Source organism: Nyctereutes procyonoides, unplaced genomic scaffold, assembly GCF_905146905.1.
Source record: "Nyctereutes procyonoides isolate TBG_1078 unplaced genomic scaffold, NYPRO_anot_genome, whole genome shotgun sequence".
NCBI classification, from domain to species: domain Eukaryota; kingdom Metazoa; phylum Chordata; class Mammalia; order Carnivora; family Canidae; genus Nyctereutes; species Nyctereutes procyonoides.
In genome coordinates, this window is record NW_026575047.1 from 60777079 (window position 1) to 60784810 (window position 7732).

The 7732-nt window shown below is 38.4% G+C and overlaps 1 pseudogene; it reads right to left on the reverse strand.

Moving 5' to 3' along the window:
- Positions 1-1127: 1127 nt before the first annotated feature.
- LOC129510232 (olfactory receptor 6C76-like) lies at positions 1128-2065 on the reverse strand (annotated as a pseudogene).
- Between the last annotated feature and the right edge of the window lie 5667 nt (positions 2066-7732).

Here is a 7732-nt window from a genome sequence, read left to right on the forward strand (position 1 = left end):
TAATACACATATGCACACATGCATATATATGGAGAGGTGGGCGGGGGGTTGGGGTGACTGTGGGATGGGCACTAAGGGGGGCACTTGGAGGGATGGGCACTGGGTGTTATGATAAAGGTTGGCAATCAATATACATATGATTTAATAACTAAGAAATACTAATGCCATATGCTTTTTGAATAAATAATGCAGGGATAAATACTTGAAGCATATACATTTATATAAGAAGTGATCAGTCATTTCTTTGTATTATGTCATGGGAAAACATTACAGATCATTCCATGATGATTTTGTGCTTAAATTCATGTAAAGAGAATTTGTAATATAGGAACACTGAATCCAAAATACCATAAATAACAGTATTCCTGAGAAGTGATAAAACTAAGAGAGAAGAAGTAAAACAATAAATTATCTATTGGTTCTCCGGCAAAATTGCTGTGTGTATAGTATTAACCTTAAAAACAAAACAGCTGGTTATTTTACCAGAAAAAAAAATGGGTTTATTTGGGAATAACGAATAACAGAGAATTACCGTTTGGGTCATGAAAGCTAAGGGCAAATCCAACAAAGAAGAATGTTATTTTCTGGAGAAGAAGGTGGAGGTAGGGAAGAGTTGCTCTGAACAAAAGTTTATTGAGAAAAGCAAGTATTTAGAGTGATGATGATCTCTCACCGGCTGAATTGCAAGAGTAGTTGATTTAATTTTTTTTTAATTTATGATAGTCACACACACACAGAGAGAGAGAGAGAGAGAGAGGCAGAGACACAGGCAGAGGGAGAAGCAGGCTCCATGCACCGGGAGCCCAACGTGGGACTCGATCCTGGGTCTCCAGGATCAGGCCCTGGGCCAAAGGCAAGCGCCAAACCGCTGCGCCACCCAGGGATCCCAAGAGTAGTTGATTTATTGTTAGAGAAGCAGTATACATCTTTCCTCTTTGGGGCCTGTAATTGATGATTGTTTCCTGCCCTCCATTTTTCTGCTGGGGTCTGCGACTGACAATTCTTCCTGTAGTTGATATTGAGTGGTATGGCTCCCCCCTTCCAGCTCCCTCTTCTAGCATCCAAAGTCGGCTTGATTGAGGTTTCCCACTTTAAATTTTTCACAATATTTTAGTTATAAATTACGATCAGATCAATGGTTTTGAGAAAAGTGTCTTTCTCACAACGTCCTTAAATGCTTCTTTCACCTGCTGGTTCCTTAAAGTGTAAATAATGGATTCAGCATAGGAGCAACAGAGGTACTGAGCATAGCCACGCCTTTTGTCAAAGCAACCCCTTCCTTTGCTGATGTTTTGACATACATGAAGATGCAGCTCCCATAAGAGATAGAGACAACTATCATACGGGAGGAGCAGGTTGAGAAGGCCTTTTTCTTCTTTGTTGAGTTGAAGGGATTTTCAGAATTGTTCTAAGGATGTAAGAGTAGGAGAGAATTACTAACATCAAAGTGGACATAAGAGTAAGTATGGCTAAAACAAAGCTCATGAGCTCTAGAGTACTTGTGTCTGTGCAAGACATTTGGAGTAAAGGAGCAGAATCACAGGTGAAGTGGTCAATGACATTGGAGTCACAGAAATCCAACTGCAGACCCATGGCTAGTGGTGGGAAGATTACCAAGAAACCAGCCACCCAAGAGCTGACTACAAGCTGGTAGCAAATCTTGTTACTCATGATGGTTGTATAATGTAGAAGCTTGCGGATAGCCACATAACGATCATAGGACATAGCAGCCAGAAGAAAAACTCTGGTTAGCCAAGGAGGATAAAGAAAAATAGCTGAGCTGCACAAGCATTATAGGAAATAGATTTGTCTCCAGTTACGATGCTGATTAAAAATCTAGGATTACAGACAGAAGTGAATGAAATTTCTAAGGAGAAATTCGGAGGAAAAAATACATGGGAGCCTCCAGGTGGGAATCCAGCAGGGTAAGAATGATAATGGTGAGATTTCCAGTAACACTCAGTAAGTAGGTGAGAAATAGAAAGAGGAAAATTACAGCCTGTATTTCTGGATTATCGGTCAGACCCAGGAGGATGAAGTTGGTCACTGATGTTCTATTATTCATTTCTGGGTGGTTGAGCTTTCACAAATCTTACTGAGAAAATCAATACAGACAATAATAAATCAGTTAGACAAGCTTAAATACCTGCCCCTATTTTTTAATGTTATTTTCACAAAAAGTACCTCCCAGCTTAAACATTTTTCTTCTATAAATACATTCTTTATTTCCCCCAATTCTTTTATATATTTTATGGGTATACCTTCTGTGTTTTATATCAATCTTATTACTCTGAATAATGTCCTCTAATTCTCTGCTACATGTTTACCCTGCCTCCATTTTTTTTTACAAATGTTACATGGGAACTGTACTCATTGGGCATGAGCTCTTCTCATGCTTCACTTTTCCCCCCTAAAATGTAGAAGATATTATGTTTTTCTTTTGTCATCTTTTCTGAGCATAAAATTCCTACTGCTGATGGAAATTAGTGATCAACCCAACCCTAATTAATACTTTCTAGTGAAAATTCTGAGGGTTCTTTTTGGGAAGTACTGAATACTACCTCTATCAGTTTATTTATTGCCATTTTCATTGCAAAAATTCAGAGATCAGGTCATTCTAATGTTGCATTCTGAACTTGTATTTGTATTAAACAAATAGTTTATGTAAGTAGTACCCATATTTTCTCAAGCCGTTATACATTCTATTTTCAGATACTAATTGAGCCTTTGGACTCCTATCTTTATTCTTGATTCTTTAAGAATATGATGTCTTTCTAAACCATGAAACAGACTCTTAACTATAGGAACAATCTGATGGTTACCAGAGGGGAGGTGGGGAGATGGGTGAAATAGGTGATAGGGATTAAGGAATGCTCTTGTTATGCTGAGCACTCGATGATGAATGGAATTGTTGAATCACTGGATTGCACACCTGAAAATAATATGGCACGGTATGTTAACTATATTGGAATTAAAATTTTAAAGAAAGGTATCTTTATATGAAATTTAATTAACTGTCATTTTCACTTCATTATTTAAAAATTCCTAATAGTTTTTTAAAATCTAGTTAACAATTGAACATCTAAGAATATGTTCACAAAATATTGTTAATGAAGTTCAGAAGAACTCATATATAGAAATTAGATACAAACACTTTGCATAGATTATTTAGTAATATCTTGGACACCCACATCAGGACTGTCCATCAAGTCTTTCTAAAGTATAAATGTACCCATATTAAGGAAAATATGCCATGTTCCACATATTTCAGTTAATTGGTAAAAATTACCATTTAAAATATTTTTACAATTCAATTTATTAATTTAACTATTGAATATATATTCAACACACCACTCACTGCTATATAATGAATAGAAGTTGAAACATCCGACAAATAAAAACTGAGAATACTTAAACATTATCAAAAGACTGATGGTTAATGTGAAATATTGAATGAAAACTAATGTACTCAATTATGTTAAATAAAAAAAGTGGTAGGCTAATGCTTCATGCAGAAATAACTATTTTCACTGTCTTCCCACAAAGCTGTGTATTTCTTTATAAAAACCTTGATGTTTCACCCTAAAACATTTAATAGAAATAGATGTTACTATTCTTAAAATAGAATTTTTTTCATGTTTTACCTCAACATCCTCTCAAATCTGGAATCCTGAAATATTCCACCTGCTATCATAATACCAAATCTTCAGATAAAAGTCATAAAGGAAAAAGAACCTAGAATTATTTTTTGATAAGCCTTTCTACTATTTCACAGAGGGCGATTTCCATTTATTTTCCTGAGGAAAAGGTAAACCTAGCACCTCTAATGTATTTTTCTATGGAAATATTTCTTTTTTTATTTCAGAAACATCCTTTGAGATAAATTCTTAATGACTTATGGGAAAATAGTAATAGGGTACTGATGAATCATGCACAAGATCAACTTTGGTTAGTATATTTTAATAGGTTTATTATGGGACTCGTGTCCCAGGAGAAGTCTAAGAAAATTATCCAGCAGGATAATGACGAGGTATTTGGGGGAGGAGAGAATCCAGGCAAAACCAAACATACATTTTCTAATGTTCATATTCCTATACCTTGTATCACTTCTAACACTCTGGGGAATCAGTTTACTATATGACAGGGAAATGGGCAGAGACTCCTGAGAAGAAAGCGGGCAGCCCTGGTGGCTCGGCAGTTTAGCGCTCCCTTCAGCCCAAGGTGTGATCCTGGAGACCCAGGATCAAGTCCTGCATCAGGCTTCCTGCATGGAGCCTGATTCTCCCTCTGCCTGTCTCTCTGCATCTCTCTCTCTCTCTCTCTCTCTCTCTCTCTGTCTGTCTCTTATGAATAAATACAATCTTTAAAAAAGAGAAATAAGCACTTAGTTCTACTGCTTATGAAATAATTTTAGAATTACTGAAGACTTTTGGTATATAGCATTCCAACTAAAAATTCCATAGGGAATATTTCTTTAATTGAGCTAAACAACTATATGGGGACACCGGGTTGGCTCAGTCCGTTAAAGATCTGACTTTTGATATGAGCTCAGGTCTTGATCACAGGGGTTTTGTGCCAACACCATACTGTCTTGATGATCAGAGCTTTGAACTACAACTTGAAATCTGGCATTGTGATGCCCCCGGATCTAGTATTCTTTTTCATATTCACCTGACTATTCAGGGTCTTTTCTGATTCCACACAATTCTATTATTTGTTCTAACTCTCTACTCTCTGAAGAAATATCATGATATTTAGATAGGGATTGCACTGAAGGTATAAAACTGACCTGCTTGCACAGATATTTTCACAATATTAATTCTTCCAATCCAGGAGCATGGAATATTTTTCCATCTCTTTGTGACTTCCTCAATTTCCTTCAGAAGTCTTATGAAGTTCTTAGGGTAGAGATCCTTTACCTCTTTGCTTAGGTTTATTCCTAGGTATCTTATGCATTTGGGTGCAGTTGTAAATGGGATTGACTCCTTAATTTCTCTTTCTTCAGTCTCAGTGTATGGAAATGCCACTGACTTCTGGGCATTGATTTTGTATCCTGCCATGATGCCAGATTGCTGTATCAGTTCTAGCAATCGTGGAGTGAAGTATATGGGGTTTTCCATGTACAGTATTATGTCATCTGCACAGAGGGACAGTTTGACGACTTCTCGGCCAATGCTTTGAGGGAGGATTTTAATGCGATGTCTTTCCCCCTCAGAACTGCTTTTGCTGTACCCAAAGATTTTGAATGGTTGTATCTTCATTTTCATTAGTTTCCATGAATCTTTTTAATTCTTCTCTAATTTCCAGGTTGACCCTTTCCTCTTTTAGCAGGATGGTCATTGACCTCCACGTGTTTGAAATCCTTCCAAACTTCTTCTTGTGGTTTCGTTCTAGTTTCAAAGCACTATGGTCTAAAAATATGCAGGGGACAATCCAAATATTTTGGTATCAGTTGAGACCTGATTTGTGACTCAGTATGTGGTCCATTCGGGAGAAAGTTGCAGGTGCACTTGAGAAGAATGTGTATTCAGTTGCGTTTGGATATAAAGTTCTGTAAATATCTGTGAAATCCACCTGGTCCAGTGTGTCATTTAAAGCTCTTGTTCCTCCTTTCCCCTTTATTAACCTTTCACTATATTTTATATTCCCCAAATGAATGAGACCATATACTGTTTGTCCATCTCTGATTGACTTATTTCACTCAGCATAATAGCCTCCAGTTCCATCCACGTCTAAGCAAATGGTGGGTATTTGTCGTTTCTAATGGCTGAGGAATATTCCATTGTGTGTGTACATACACACACATCTCCTTTATCCATTCATCTTTTGATGGACACTGAGGTTCCTTCCACAGTTTGGCTATTGTGCACACTGCTGCTATAAACATCGGGGTGCAGGTGTCCCGGCATTACACTGCATCTGCATCTTTGGGGCAAATACCCAGCAGTGAAATTGCTCAGTCGTAGAGCAAATCTATATTGAACACATTGAGGAACCTCTACAAAGCTTTCCAGAGTTGCTGCACCAGTTCACGTTCCCATCAACAGTGCAGGAGGGTTCCACTTTCTCCACATCCTCTCCAACATTTGTGGTTTCCTGCCTTGTTAATTTTCCCCATTCTCACTGGTGTGAGGTGGGATCTCATTGTGGTTTGGATTTGTATTTCCCTGATGGCAAGTAATGTGGCGCATTTTCTCATATGCTTCTTGGCCATGTCTAGGCCTTCCTGTGTGAGATTTCTGTTCATGTCTTTTGCCCCTTTCATGATTGGATTGTTTGTTTCTTTGGTGTTGAGTTTAAGAAGTTCTTTATAGATCTTGGAACCTAGCCCTTTATCTGATAGGTCATTTGCAAACATCTTCTCCCATTCTGTAGGTTGTCTTTGAGGTTTGTTGACTGTTTCTTTTGCTGTACCAAAGCTTCTTATCTTGATGAAGTCCCAATAGTTCATTTTTGCTTTTGTTTCTCTTGCCTTCATGGATGTATCTTTTAAGAAGTTACTGTGGCCGAGTTCAAAAATGGTGTTGCCTGTGTTCTTCTCTAGGATTTTGATGCAATCTTGTCTCACATTTAGATCTTTCATCCATTTTGATTTTATCTTTGTGCATGGTGCAAGAGAGTGATCTAGTTTCATTCTTCTGCATGTGGATGTTCAATTTTCCAGGCACCATTTATTGGAGACATGTCCGTTTTTTACCGGATAGTCTTTCCTGATCTGTCGAATATTAGCTGACCATAAATTTGAGGGTCGACTTCTGGATTCTCGATTTTGTTCCATTGATCTATGTGTCTGTTTTTGTGCCAGTACCACACTGTCTTGATGACCACAGCTTTGTAGTACATCCTAAAATCCAGCATTGTGATGCCCCCAGCGATGGTTTTCTTTCCTTTTTTTTCTACATCCTTTTTTTAAACTGATAAATTTATTTTTTATTGGGGTTCAATTTGGCAACATACAGTATAACACCCAGTGCTCATCCCGCCAAGTACCCCCCTAAGTGCTCGCCACCCAGTCACCCCCACCCCCCACCATCCTCCCCTTCCACCACCCCTAGTTTGTTACCCAGAGTCAGGAGCCTTTCATGTTCTGTCTCCTTTTCTGATATTTCCTACCCATTTCATCTCCCTTCCCCTGTATTCCCTTTCACTATTATTTATATTCCCCAAATGAATGAGACCATGTAATGTTTGTCCTTCTCCGATTGACTCATTTCACTTAGCATAATACCCTCCAGTTGCATCCACATCGAAGCAAACGGTGGGTAGTTGTCATTTCTAATGGCTGGGTAATATTCCATTGTATATATAGACCGCATCTTCTTTATCCATTCATCTATCAATGGACACCGAGGCTCCTTCCACAGTTTGGCTATTGTGGACATTGCTGCTATAAACATTGGGGTGCAGGTGTCCCGACGTTTCACTCCATCTCTATCTTTGTGGTAAACCCCCAGCAGTGCAATTGCTGGGTCGTAGGGCAGGTCTATTTTTAACCCTTTAAGGAACCTCCACTCAGTTTTCCAGAGTGTCTGCGCCAGTTCACATTCCCACCAAGAGTGTAAGAGGATTCCCTTTCTCCACATCTTCTCCAACATTTGTGGGTTCCTGCCCTGTTAATTTTCCCCATTCTCACTGGTGTGAGGTGGTATATCATTGTGGTTTTGATTTGTATTTCCCTGATGGCCATCGATGCGGAGCATTTTCTCATGTGCTTGTTGGCCGTGTCTACGTC